The 14,768-nt window shown below is 35.4% G+C and overlaps 1 protein-coding gene across 1 annotated transcript in view; it reads right to left on the reverse strand.

The window, feature by feature from the left end:
* LOC102813504 (gephyrin-like) overlaps positions 1-14,768 on the reverse strand; it is a 750,251-nt gene that overhangs the window by 534,220 nt on the left and 201,263 nt on the right. Inside the window, exon 3 of the mRNA XM_006873064.1 lies at positions 10,100-10,192. The gene's annotated coding sequence lies outside the window, so the exon portion shown is untranslated. The remainder of the gene's footprint in view (positions 1-10,099; positions 10,193-14,768) is intronic.

The raw sequence follows: 14,768 nt of genomic DNA on the forward strand, positions 1-14,768 counted from the left end.
GCTATAGTGGTTGGTGCATAAATTTGAATAATAGTGGTATTAACTGGGCTTCCCTGTAGGCACATGGATATTATCCTATCACAGACAGCACTGTACTTCATGGCTGGATATGTTCTTTTTGACAATGAATGCAACACCATTCCTCTTCAATTTGTCATTTCCAGCATCGTAAACCATGTGGTTGTTAGATTCAAAATGGCCAATGCCAGTCCATTTCAGCTCACTAATATCTAAGATACCAATGTTTATGTGTTCCATTTCATATTTGACAATTTCTAATTTTCCTAGATTCATACTTCGTACATTCCACGTTCTGATTATTAATGGATGTTTACAGCTGTTTCTCTTCATTTTGAGTTGTGCCCCATCAGCAAATGAAGGTCCCAAAGGCTTTACTCCATTCGCGTCATCACTGTCAACTCTACTTTGAGGAAGCAGTTCTTCCCCAGTTGCATACTGAGTGCCTTCCAACCTGAGGGGCTCATTTTCCAGCACAATATCTGACAGTGTCTCTGCTACTCATAAGGTTTTCATTGACTAAATATTCAGAAGTAGTTCGTCACTCTTTCTTCCTAGTCTGTCTTCGTGTGGAAGCTCATCTGAAACCTGTCCCTCATGGGTGACCTTGCTGGTATTTAAAATACTGATGGCATAACTTCCAGAATCACAGCAACTCACATACAAGCCACCATAGTACAACAAACTGGCAGACGTGTTGTGGCATGTTTTAGTAGTGGTAGGGAAATGCTGGCCTGCATCCTTTTTTTTATACATACCCACCAGGTATGTTAAGGAGCTCATGTATTGTAGTGGTTACGAGTCGGGTTGCCAACCTCAAGGTCAGCAGTTCGAAACTACCAGTGGTTCCGTGGGAGAAAGATGAGGCATTTTGCTCCTGTAAAAATTTACAGCCTCTGAAACCCTGTGCAGGTTCACTATGAGTTGGAACCCACTCCACAGTACTTAACAACAACAACAACAAAATCAAGTATGTTAGTAGCTAATAATAGCTACCAATAGTAAAATGTTCACCATATATGACAGCAAGTAAAAAGTATTGCTACAAAACCATAGAAAGTTATATTAAACAAAAATATCAAAATGTGAAGCTATTGTTTATCGACATAACCTTCATCTAGATCTATACACTTCTGAAGGCAGTGTTTCATCCTTCTCACCATTCTGAGCTGTTTTATTTACATCACACCAAAATGTGTTTTGGCATCCTCACGGGAATCAAATTTTGTTCCTTTAAATCTTTTTTTTTTTTTGAGTTTAGGGAATAAACAGCAGTCTGAATGGGCAAAAAACAGGGCTGCAGGGTGGATGGAGTAAATTTTCCTAAGAAAATTCTCCCAGGATAGCCCTTCAAGAATGAGCTGGTACACTGTCCTGATAGGAAAAAAAATTCCTATTTTCCCCCATTATTAAAATGGATACATTAGTACCTGCTTCATATGGTTATTTTGAAAGCTAAATGAGTTAACATATTCTGAAAACAGCACCTGATATACGTTATGTAACAAAAAGAGGGGAGTGGTTGATCTTGCAGTCCAGGAGCAGAGGACCCTGGGACCATAAGGGGAGAAGAGTGAGAGAGGAGTAAGGAACCCTATTCAGAGAAGCAGCGACACCAGATAAGGAGGCAGAGATGATGATGTGGAGAGATGGCGGTTGGGGACATCATGGAGGGAGAGGAGCTGTGTGCTGGCGGCTGGGGGCAGGCTTACAAGGTATGTCCTTTGGTTGTTTGAATGATTCTGTATTCCTGAGTGTTTTGGTGTACATCCAAAAAACAGAACAACACAACAATAACAAAAAAAACCAGAGGGAATAGGAGCAAAGACTGTTGAATGATGTACACTATCACTCAATTCATAATAAAATCTTTAAAAACAAAACAAAACCCAGCACCTGACACAAAATACGTGCTATACATAAGTGTTGCCATTATTATTGATGACTATTATTACCTCTTGGACTCCTGGTATGGCCCTGTAGCATCAGCACTGGACTGCGAATCACAGGTTGGCAGTTCAAACCCAGCTGCTCCTCAGAAACCCTATACAGGGTTGCTATGAGCCAGAACCAACTCATTGGGACTTAACAACAACAACATTATTACCTCAATTACTAGAAGAACAATCTTGAGAGGTAGGCATTAGCTAATTTATCAGTTGAGAAAACTGAAGTTTGAAGAGGTTAACTTGGCCTAAATGTTATAGTTAAGTGGTAGAGCTGGAATTGAAATTCAGGTCTGTCTGACTGGCTATATTACAAGCCTGTCCCATCATACCACATTTCATCCTAACAGGTGTATACAAAGATAATAGTATATCTGAAATAGTCCTGGTGAGGATGATTTCGTACAAATTATACAAAGAGTTCCTTACAATTTCATGGAATATAACTATATTTTACCATACAGGGATGGTATGGCCTATTGAATATACTTGTAAATATTTCAAGTATACTGTTTTGTTTTAAAGTTTTTATGTGAATTGAATGAAAGTTTACAGGGCAGATAATCAGTTTTACATTGAACAAATACTACACTTTGTTTAATTACAATGATTATGATTCCCTTCCATGTACTATCAGTTAACAGTATTTCTCTCCATTCATTTTCGCTCTTTTTTTGAAACACTCAGAAATCTATAAAAATTTAAACCACCAAAGGGCACATTCTGCAAGCCTGCCTCCTGGCTACTATTTCTCAGTCCTTCTCTTTCCATGAATCTAGAGTCCTCAGCCACTCCCTCTCTCCATGTCCCCATCTCTGCTTCTATCTCTGGTGTCACTGCTTCTCTGGACAGGGTCCTGCATTCCGCTTGGGTTCTTCTCCCTTGATAGTCCTAGGGTCCTCTGTTTCTGGACAGTAAGATTAATTATTCCCCCGTTTGGGTTACAAAACCTCAACACCTTTACAGTTGTGACAGTAACAATTAGTCACGATAACAATTTTGTTGTTGTCGTTATGTGCTGTGGAGTGGGTGCCGACTCATAGCAACCCTGTACAGGGTTTCCAAGGCTGTAAATCTTTATGGGAGCAGAAAGTCTCATCTTTCTCCCACAGAACAGCTGGTAGTTTCAAACAGCTAACCCTAAGGTTAGCAGCTCAATTCATAACTACGCTACCAGAGCTCCTTTTACTCCAATTACTCACTATTAAATCATAAGACTCTTATCCCCATCTCTTTTCACCAGACCCATCAAAACAAGATGAAAACTACCTTCCCCTGCACAATCTTAAACTAAACTCTCTCTTGAAATCTTGTAAGACAGTCACTTAGAATCTTTATCACCCCTCATGTTAGGTAGCCAATATCTAAGCTGCCTATCCCTATCTCTACCTGTGTACAGAGGGGATAGCATTGATCCTTGATGTGAAAATTCCTTCCCTCTGTTGGTATTGTGAGCTACTACCTCCATGAGTATAGGTCAAGTTCATCAAATTGTAGCATTTTACCCTGGTTTCCTTTATAAAAAAATGTTGTTGTTTTTTTATTTCAAATATACTGTTTTGTGAGAAATTTCATGTTGCTGAATTATTTTAAGAACTCAAAATCTTACTCAAATGATGTCTAGCTTCAACATGTTTGACAAGTATTATATTTTAGTCAAAATAATTTCAGAACTACTAAGTAAATATTCAGATCATTCTAGAGTATTGGCATTATGATATTTTGTCAGTGAAATAATCAAAGTTTTCCTCCAAACATTGATAAATATTTGAAACAATTATAGTAAATGACTACTTAAAGTTATACTTGACTTACAGTACACAAATATTCAAAATTAAAAAATACTACACAAGAATTTCAACAAACTAATGGTAAAACAAATTTGTATAAAATAAGTATTTTTATCTTTGACTTGTATTAGAAAATTAGATAGGTATATGGGGGAAATAGTTCCTAATAATATAAGTGGAAATTATTTGTAAACATTGGATATTAATTTATACTAAAGAAATCTAAATACAATATGAACTAATTATGAACTCTAGAATTCAAGTTTTTTTTTTCTGAAAAATTCAAATATCCCTTATAGTAGATTTTGAGTGGTCTCTACCATATGACATTTTGTCAGATAAATCTTCCCTAGCATCAAATTTCTAGTTTCCTGAGAATTGTATTTTTTTTCCTTTATTTCATAGTAACTGATTGATTATATCAGTACACTTGTTAGGAGGCATTGCTAAAAACACCAGTATGAAAAATTTTAAGAGTGAGATTTTACTTAATATATAATAAATTCATTTTTTATTTTATCAATTTTGAAAGTTCAAAATTTTATGATTATTTATTTAGAATGAGGGATGTTTTATTTTTGTTCTGCTATAAGGTGTAGGGAGTCCTGGTGTGGCGCTGTGGGCTAATGCACTGGACTGCAAAGTCAGTTTGAATCACAAGGTTGGCAGTTGAAGCTCACCAGCCCCTACTTGCAAACCCTATACAGGGTCGCTATGGGTCAGAACCGACTTGACAGCACTTAATAACAACATATGGCGTAGTAGGTAATGCATTGCCCTACTAACCACAGGTCAGCAGTTCTAATCCAACAGTCACTCTGAGGGAGAAAAAAGAGGCTTTCTGTTCCTGTAAAGATTTACAGCCTCAAAAACACTACGTATGGAGACTAGGAGTTGGAATCAATTCCATAGTACTTAGTAACAACAACATATTACCTGTTGAGCCAATGGGGTATTATTATACTTTTATATGGTAGAAAAATGCCACCCAAATTAAAAATTTTTACAAGAAAATCAATAACAATTTCAAATTACTAAAGAATAACAGGTAAGAATGCAAAAAACAATGTGAGTAAAGTTGACTTATTGGCATTCCATAGACCAGGGGCTGGCAATTTTTTTTCTGCAAAGGTACAGTTGATAAATACGAGGATGAGTAAAAAATTATCCACATTCTGGCTGTAGAATTTATTTTGATGAGCTTGTTTAAAAAGACACATTATTTTTTGACATAATCATCTTGCTTTTCAATACACTTTGTCCATTTGTCAACAAGCTCTCATATTCCCCTATTAAAATATGTTTTAGGCTGAGTTGCAAACAACAAATGCACTACTGTCTTCACTTCTTTATCAGTGGTCTTCATCCTCAAAGGACTGCTTTCAGGGGACTAAACAAGTGAAAATAAGATGAGGCAAGAGAGGATTCTTTAACACCTCAAAATTAAGTTTTTGCAGTGTCAGCAGTGTGGGCAGAGGTGTGTGAATGTGTATTGTCGAGAAAAATCACAATGCTGTTGGATAGCAGTCCACTACATTTAATCTTAAATTTAGACTTCAGCTCTTCTGTGAAGATCTCACTGTAATGAGCGCTGTTGATTGTTGTACTTTTTCCCTGATAGTGTTCTAATATTGGCTCTTGAGAATCCCAACAAGCATCAATTTTCCAGCCAATGGCTGACTTTTGAACATTTTCTTGGTCCATGTTTGAGGATGTTTCTACACCATGTGATAAATCCATGTCTCCTTACAATTAATGATTTTTTTAAAAGAAACTTTTACTTTCCTTTAGTCCAAATTTTGTTTGCAGATGTCCATAGTCACAACTGCACAGCAGTGACTTTGAGCAAAAAGTACTGATAAGACTCTGCAGGCAACAAAAATTTTAATATAACCGGAGGGCGGATAATTTTTTACTCATCTTTGTATTTCAGCCCCAACCACTCAAACTCTACTGTGGTTGCCTATTGCCATAGGCAATGCATAAATAAACAAGTGTGCTTCTGATCTAATAAAACTTCCATTCATGGACACTGAAATGTAAATTTCTTATCATTTTCACATTTCAAAAAATATTATTCTTCTTTTGAGTACTTTTCAGCTACTTAAAAATGCAAAATCCATTCTTGGCTCATAAGTCTAAAAAGGTGACAGGCTGGATTTGGCTTTGGGTCATAGTTTGCTGATTGCTGTAATAAATCATTAGTGCTTTAAGGGCAGAGACCACGTCTTAGTCATTTTTTAACTCTAGCACCCAGCATGTCATCTGATATACATTAAGGACTGAAAACAAAAAACTTGATGAATGATGTATACATAAAGTATACATTAGGTTTTTAATTCTTTAACTAATGATCTATCTAATAATTTAGTATGTCATTGTTAAATTCCCATTAAATCGGTTCTGACTTACAGCAACCCTGTGTCGGGTTTCCAAGGAGCTGCTGGTGAGTTTGAACCACTGACTTTGCAGTTCAAGTTGGTCTTTCGGTTCAGTACATTACCTTACAGCACCATAACCCTTAATGCTAGCATATCATAGCACTTCTAAAAAGGCTAAAAATTATTTTTACCTTATAAATATCAAAGTTTTCTAATTTGATATAACATATTATTACAAATATATTTTATGCTATATAGATGTTATTTTATTTACTGCACCTTAATCTTTTAGTGTCTTGAAGAACTTGTACTTTTATATCTAAAGGGCTTTTACTTCACCTTGCCTGTTGTTGTTGTTGTTAAGTATCAAGTTGGTTCAGAGTTATAGTGACCCTGTACAGGGTTTCCAAGGAGCAGATGTCTTTAAATTTTCACTTTTTAAGAATAATAAAAAATTCTTTTTGTTACCAATAACTTCTTTGGACCTAAGTAATTTTTAAGTCATAATGGGAAAATAAGAGATAAATACTACTTTGTATATTGTTGATGTTAAGTGCTACTGAGGCTGTTCTGACTCACAGCAACACTTTATAGTTTCTAAGGTGCAGATGATGGATCTGAATGGCTGATCTTGTAATTAGCAGTCCAGTGTTTATCCTACAGTGCCATAGCAGGACTCCAATATTTTGTATAGCAATGAGTTATCATGTTCTATTGAATCAGTACTGAACTGAAAACCACAAGGTTAGCAGTTCAAACTTATCAGCTGCTCCTTGGAAACCCTAAACAGGGTCACTGAGTTTGAACCAATTTGATGGCACTTAACAACAACAATCTTGTATCAGTAACAACAGCTGGACCTTCATCACAGCAGAGAAATTGTAATACATTCTTGAAAATCTTCTAGTATGAAAACGAAACTCTAAAATGTCGAAGAGTACGGATTACTATGGTATTATATGTTACCTTTAACAGTATCCTATGGTAGAAGGCAGGAGGAAGGCTCGCTGGCACGCAACTCTCGAAAGTATATTTAAAAATGTAGAGTCTATAATTAGGCACAATTAATAATTTAGATATCAAATGATAGCCTTATTCCTATAAAGTATATAAATGGGATTAACATTACTCAGTTAGCTAGTTCATCTTTCTATTACATCTGGGAAAAAAATTTCAGCTACTATACTATAACTTTTTCTAGGGTTCATACCCACTGACAAAATTATTAGAATGCTTTATTTCATGAATCCTGTTTATCATTTTCTCACTTTCATGTTTGTTTGTTTTTCTAACAAGACACACATCCCACAAACAACTGTCATTTGTGTTTTCAGATTAACTAATTATTGAAAACTACTGACTACAAACACTACTACCTTAAAGGAGAATTTAAACATTTTTCATTACTTTTAGCAAATTAATATTTGTATTTTCCATCAATAACTTCTGACTCTTTGAAATATTTTGCAATTATGAATTGTGTATAGGTAAATGTGGTCTGCAAGTAGTTTCTTGATTAAGACAAACATGTTAAAGACAAATAACTATATAGTTATAGGTCCAGAATTATGTGCCTAAATTCTTGACATCTCAGTACTGTATTTTAACTAACACAAAGATTTCTATATTTTGAATGCAAAGAAAATGGGAATTTAATAGAATTAACTTGGGATCAACCTACATTGTTTTAATGTTTATCCTTTCTCCCCAAAGATTTAACTTTTCCATTGAATTTTGTCACAGATATATACAAATATGTATTTATATATAAGAAATAAAATGATATGAACCTATTAAATATTAAACATTAACCTATTCACAAATAGATTATCTATTTTTAAACACAGATATTAGAATTTTTTCATCTAATGAAGCATGTAAACAGATAGACTATTGTCAACTAATAGTACCAAAACAAAAGAAAAATACAGGAAAGAAAATAAAACAGATAATGGAGTGGTAGAATAATCTGTCTAAATTAAGATATAATTTGAAAAGACTGTAAAGATTTCATGGCCATACTTAAAATCTAGTGAAAGATTCTGTGTGTCTACTTGGTAGTTACACATAAATAAAGCAAGTAATAAAATATTTAATCCTTAGAAGTTAACCCTTATTTAGCACTTACTAAAATTTAAGGAACTGTTTTTATTAAATACTTACAGCCAGTGGGTACATGGGCACTATTATTTTTTCCATTGTATAGAAACTGAGGCATAGAGTAGTTAAACAAATAGCCAATGATCACCTTGTTAGTAGCAGAGCCAGAATTCAAAGGTTTGAAATTTAGCCTAGCATTTTGGTGTTTGGTTAAAGATCCAGAAGATATAAATTTTTTAATTTTATGATATAAATTATTTCTCCACAATTTAAGATATTGATATCTGGTTAAAAACGAATTCCACAGTAACACTTTTCTGCTTATCTGAAATAAAAATAATAAACATAAAAATATCAAACCATATCACACAGCATACAGAGATATATAAATCTGAATTTATTCACTTCTAATCTTTAAATAATACCCGCGTTTCCAAAATCAATGTCTTCACATATACAGGCAATTTTCTTATAAATAAAATAAAATACCAATACATCTCTAATGAAGATAGCTTCCAATTGTACTTTTGAAGTTTACTTCACAGTTTTAAAACAAATACAAATATTGTTCAAACTCAGGGTGAAGAAGCTAAGTATATTATATACAAATGAACCCTCTTAGGAGACTGAAAGTAATAATCCCCCAAACGACTCTTTACTGATTTTTTTTAAAATCAAGACTATCTTATTTATAACTCTAATTATAACAATATACAAAACATCGGTGCTGTGATATTCATGTAGTAAAATACATTTTAGAATTTTTAAACAAAATTGCATTTTTATATACTAGAGCAGTGGTTTTTAAGTGTGAAAGGGTGGTCTATGGGCCAGAAACAACTACATTACATGGTATCTTGTTAGAAATACAAATTTCTTAGGTTCTGCTGCAGATTTACAAAGTCAGCAACTTTGGCATAGAGCTCAATAATCTGATGTAAACTAAAATTTGGAAACCACCATAAAGGTAAGAACATTAATTATTAACTAAACACAAAGCAAAAGTACTTTACTGTTAATAGGAGAGACAATAAATAGTGTACTGATTTTAAAATAGAAGAAGATGAAATCTTCTTTTTAAAAGTTGAAATCAGCCAAGAAATACTTTTTGGGAGGAAAAAGTGGTAATTGCAGCATATGGCTCTCGAGTGAAACCTAAAGTTTATGTTCTCTTCAACAATAAAGCCTTTTTTTTTTTTGCTTAAGTAAGCGCTATTTACTGGATATTCTTTTCCTAATTTTCTTAACTTCAATTTTCCCTGTGCAAAAGTTGAAGGAAACTCTTGATGCATGAAGACTATATATTAATTCTGCTTTTATGGCTTCTTAAATTTTAAACACAGTTCACATTTAAGATGTTGAAGACATACCTATTTCACATCAAAAGTACTATAAAACTGGTATAAATATTCTATTACAGTCATTCTACTGTGCTTTGACACCAATGACAAGGATACTTCAAGAACAAGTAAACAGGTCCAATTCTAAATTGTATTAATAAACCTGATCACACCAGATGTCATGCTATGTGTCAGAGTTCTGCTGCCAGTTTCCTTTGGCAAAGTGTGAAACTTAACTGATACCATAGATGACTGAATAAATGAAGAACTGTCTTCTGGATCAGTTCAACATTCCTTATATTTTATCATTTGCAGTTTAAACCCAAAGGGGAAAAAAATCAAGAAACATAAAAAAAAAAAAAAATTTTCCTACAGCAAATTTTTCACATTCTTAGAACCACAAGTTACTTGTTCTGCCTAGTAAAATTGCAAATACTCATATAATGTACAAAATAGTAAGAAGGATGAAAAATAACATAATTAGTCTACTTCTTAAAGTATGAAAAAGGCATAAACTATCTCACCTCTGGAGTGACATCTCGTGGTGCAAATCCTGTTCCTCCAGTTGTTAATATCAAATTAAGTTCCTTTTCATCACACCAATCTATAAGGGTTTCCTGAAAGAAAATAATAGCATTGTCACATATAGAAGGGCTTATCTTGCCTGCTCAAACATTTCACAGATAGTAAGGAAACAAATGCATTTCAACAATCAATAGAACATTTTGAAGCACAATTCATGTTAAAGTTTCACACTTAAAACATACTGTAGTTTCAGGTATTTGTTTTATTCACTAGAGAAAATGAGAGTACACGCATCAACTTCTTGAAAGTAAATGAAACATATAAAATTTCTGTGGGAGAAAAATGAGGCTTTCTGCTCCCATAAAGATTTACAGCCTTGGAAACCCTACGCAGGGTGGCTATGAGTCAGAGTGGATGGTTTTAATGACAGTTTTCACAAACAGAAATTTATTCTCCCACAGTTTAGGAGACTAGGCCAAATCCAGAGTGCCAGCCCAAGAGCAAGCCTTCCTCTCTTCTCTGATGAAAGGCCCTTGCCTTCTTTCAGCATCTGTAGGCCAATCATGCCTTGTAGATCTCCCTGTGTCGGCATCATCTTCCCTTGGATTCAGGAACTTTAAAGTGCAGATGCACTCCATTCAAATCTTCTTTCTTGGTGGCAGTAGGTTCCTGTGACCTCTACCCACTATATGCTCCTTTAATCTCTTGTAAGTAAAAGGTGTTGTAGGTCACATTCCAAGGAATCTCCCTTTACACTGAATCAAGGCTGTGATGGGATGAAGGGTGCTGCATCCCACTCTTAAATCCTCTTACTGGTTTATCATATCAGATCACAAGATGGGAGGTCATCACATAACTGCTACATTATGTCATTATACAACTGCCAAACAATTGAGAATTGTGATTTATACAAATTTTAGAGTATACAACTCAATCTGTGACAAGTTAAGAAAGTTTTACATTTTTTAGTGATTTACTTTACATGGTTGTGTTACAAGATACAGGAATAAATGAAAGAAGTTCCTTTTTTCAATTACCAATATTATGGCAATTCTCTGGTAGCGTAGCAGTTATGAGTTGGGCTGCTAATCTCACGATCACCATTTAGAAACTATCAGCCGTTCTGTAGGAGAAAGATGAGGCTTTCTGCTCCTGTAAAGATTTACAGCCTTGGAAACGCTATACAGGCTCGATATGAGTTGAAACCAACTCCACAACACATCATCACCACCACAAGAGATTAGGTTTATATGCCATAAAATTCTGAAGTTGGAAGACAGCATACCAGATGAGTCTCTTCATTTCCTAAGTGAGACAACTGAAGTAAAAAAATGGTTAAATGATTTGCCCACAGTGGCATGGCAAGTTTGTGAAAGAAGTGAAACTAGGATCTCTGTCTTCAGGCTTTTCCATCTATTGCTAATTCTATGCAGCATCCCACTTTTCCACTATTTAGTTTAAAAAACAATAAAGTACTTGTTAAATAATAATTATAACTATGTTTTTATATTATTATTTTCATTATATCTTTCCAATACAGGACCAAAATTTAATGATAAAATTGCGTCATTTAGTTGCTGATAACTAAATATGAAATACCAATGCTTTGCTGATTACCTATATGTTGTTGTTGTTATTAAGTACCTTTGAGTTGGTTCCAACCCATAGTGACCCTGTATAGCGTTTCCAAGGAGCAGCTGGTGAGCTTGAACACCGACCTTGCAGTTCAAACTGACTTTGCAGGCCAGTGCATTAACCCACAGAGCCATACCAGGACTCTGATACTTATATAGGTAGTCTCCAATTTTCTATTCAAGTTATAATAATTAGCACTTACAAGTGTCTTTGTTTTTTGTTGTGATATATCTTATCATTAGTAATATGTACTACATACAAGGGGGCTTCAAAAAGTTCGTGGAAAAAAAAAAGAAATGAAAAATTTCCCATGAACTTTAGTATAGTGGTTACAAGTTGGCCTGCTAGCCTCAAGGTCAGCAGTTCAAAACTACAAGTAGTTTCTCAAGAGAAAGATGAAGCTTTTAGATGTACAAGATGTACATAAAGATGTACAAGCTCAGAAACCCTATGCAGGATTGCTATGAGTCAGATCCCACTCCACAGCATACCACCACCCACCACCACCATACAATGTTGCAGTATACAATTTCCTGATATGATCGTTCTCACATGGTAACTTGTTGCTGTTCAAAGATTGGATTTGTACTGATTCTGATAACAAATGGCAATAACAAAGAAAACAGAAAAAATGAGGTTTCAACATAATGAGAAGAAATTTTAGATGGAGTTGTAAAACAGAATGCTATAGCGTAGTGGTTACGAATCGGGCTGCAAGCTGCAAGGTCAGCAGTTCAAACTACCAGCGGTTCCGCGGGAGAAAGATGAGGCGGTCTGCTCCCGTAAAGATTTACAGCCTCGGAAACCCTGTGTAGGGTCGCTATGAGTCGGAACTGACTCCACGGCACATAACAACAACAACATAGTAAATAGGGGCTGTAGTACCGTGGGTTAATGCACTGGACTGTAAGGTTGATTTGAACTGTATGGTCAGTGCTTCAAGCTCACCAGGTGCTCCTTGGAAAGTCTATACAGGGTTGCTATGAGTCAGAACCAACTCGAAGGCACTCAGCAACAACCTGTATGTGGAATAAGAAGTTTCCCAGTTCTCATATTCATCACTGGCTCAAAATGCAGATTAATTATTGAGAAAAACAAATTGGAAATCTAAAAAAAAATATTTTAAAAAAATTTCCCTATTCTTGCACATTTAAATAAAATTCTGCTGTTGAAAGAATGCATAGAACAAAGCTTCTCTGGAACGGCATTTTCCCTTGCTATTATGATGTGTGGTTTAAAATCATGAAAGGTTGTATGCTTTCACCATACTTATTCAATCTGAATGCAGAACAAAATCATCCAAGAAATGGGATTATATGAAGTAGAATAGGACATTAGGATTGGAGGAAGGTCCATTAACAACCTACGATATGCAGATAATACAAACTTGCTAGCTGAAAATAAATAAAACCTCACACACTGATGAAGATAAAGGCTTATAGTCTTCTATAGCGATTGCACACCAACATTGTTGTTGTTGTTAAGTGCCGTCGAGTCGGTTCCTACCCATAGCGACCCTGTACAGGGTTTCCGAGGGTGTAAATCTTTACGGGAGTAGAAAGCCTCATCTTTCTCCCGCGGAGCAGCTGGTAGTTTCGAACCGCTGACCTTAAGGTTCGCAGCCAACATAAAGGACAGCAAAAATCCTCACAACTGGACCAATAGGCAACATCATGATAAACAGAGAAAAGATTGAAGCTGTCTAGGACATCATTTTGTAGAGATCCACAATCAACACTCATGGAAGCAGCAGTCACATCAGGCACATCTGCTGCAAAAGTTCTGTTTAAAGTGTTAAAACGCAAAGATGTCACTTTGAGGACAAAGGTGTACCTGACACAAGCCATGGTATTTTCAGTTGCCTCATACACATGTGGTAGTGGGATAATGAGTAAGAAAGACTGAAGAAGAATTGATGCCTTTGGGTTACAGTGTTGGTGAAGAATATTTAACATGGACTGCCGGAGAATGAACAAATCTGTCTTGCAAGAAGTACAGTCAGAATGCTCCTTAGAAACGAGGATGGCCAGACTTTGTCTCTTGTACTTTGGACATGTCATTAGGAGGGAGCTATTGCTGGAAAGGGACACCATGCTTGGTAAAGTACAGGGTTCACAAAAAAGAGGAAGACCCTCAATGAGATGGACTGACACAATGGCTGCAACAATGGTTATGAGGATAGCAGAGGACTGGTTAATGTTTCATTCTGTTGTACAAAGGGTTGCTATGAGTTAGAACCAACTCCATATCATCTGAAAACAGCAATAATGAACTAATGATTAATTACCACCACCCATCTGTCAATTTGTCATATTGTGGAGGCTCGTGCATAGCTCTGATATTCTAAACTTACGCTACTGATATTTCAAATATCACCATGGGGGTGAGTTTTCAGTAGAGTTTCTAGAATAAGATAGACTAGGAAGAAGGAAGAGGCAGTCTACTTCTGAAAAATTAACCACTGAAAACCTTATAATAGTTGTAAAATATTATCTGATTTAGTGCTAGAAAATGAGTCCTTCAGGTTGGAATGTACTGGGGAAGAGTTGTTTGCTCACAATAGAGTTGAACTTAAAGATGTACATGTAGTAAAACTTTAAGGACCTTCACTTGCTGACGTGGCATTATACAAAATGACACAAAGTAGTAGCAAATATCCATTAATAATCGAATGAGGAGTATAGGAAATGTAAGTCAAGGAAAGTTGGAACTCATCCAATATTAAATCAAATGCACAAAAATTGATATCATAGGCATTAGAAAATGGAAAGGTACTGGCCATTTTGAATCAGATAATCATGTGGTATGCAATGACACAACAAGTGGAAGAGACACAACACTGAATTCATCACTAGGAAGAACATTTCAAGGTCTGTGGTGCCTTGAACTTACTTGATATGGCTTTTCTAGCCAAAGTCATCTTAATTCCTACCAAGTGATTGGGTGGGACCATGTGAGTAAGGCACACAGAATTCTAAGGCTGGGACTGGTTAGTTTTGCCCTCCAGCTAGGTTTTTTTTTTTAAGGTTTTTA

The sequence above is a fragment of the Chrysochloris asiatica genome, unplaced genomic scaffold, assembly GCF_000296735.1.
Source record: "Chrysochloris asiatica unplaced genomic scaffold, ChrAsi1.0 scaffold00221, whole genome shotgun sequence".
In the NCBI taxonomy this organism is placed as follows: domain Eukaryota; kingdom Metazoa; phylum Chordata; class Mammalia; order Afrosoricida; family Chrysochloridae; genus Chrysochloris; species Chrysochloris asiatica.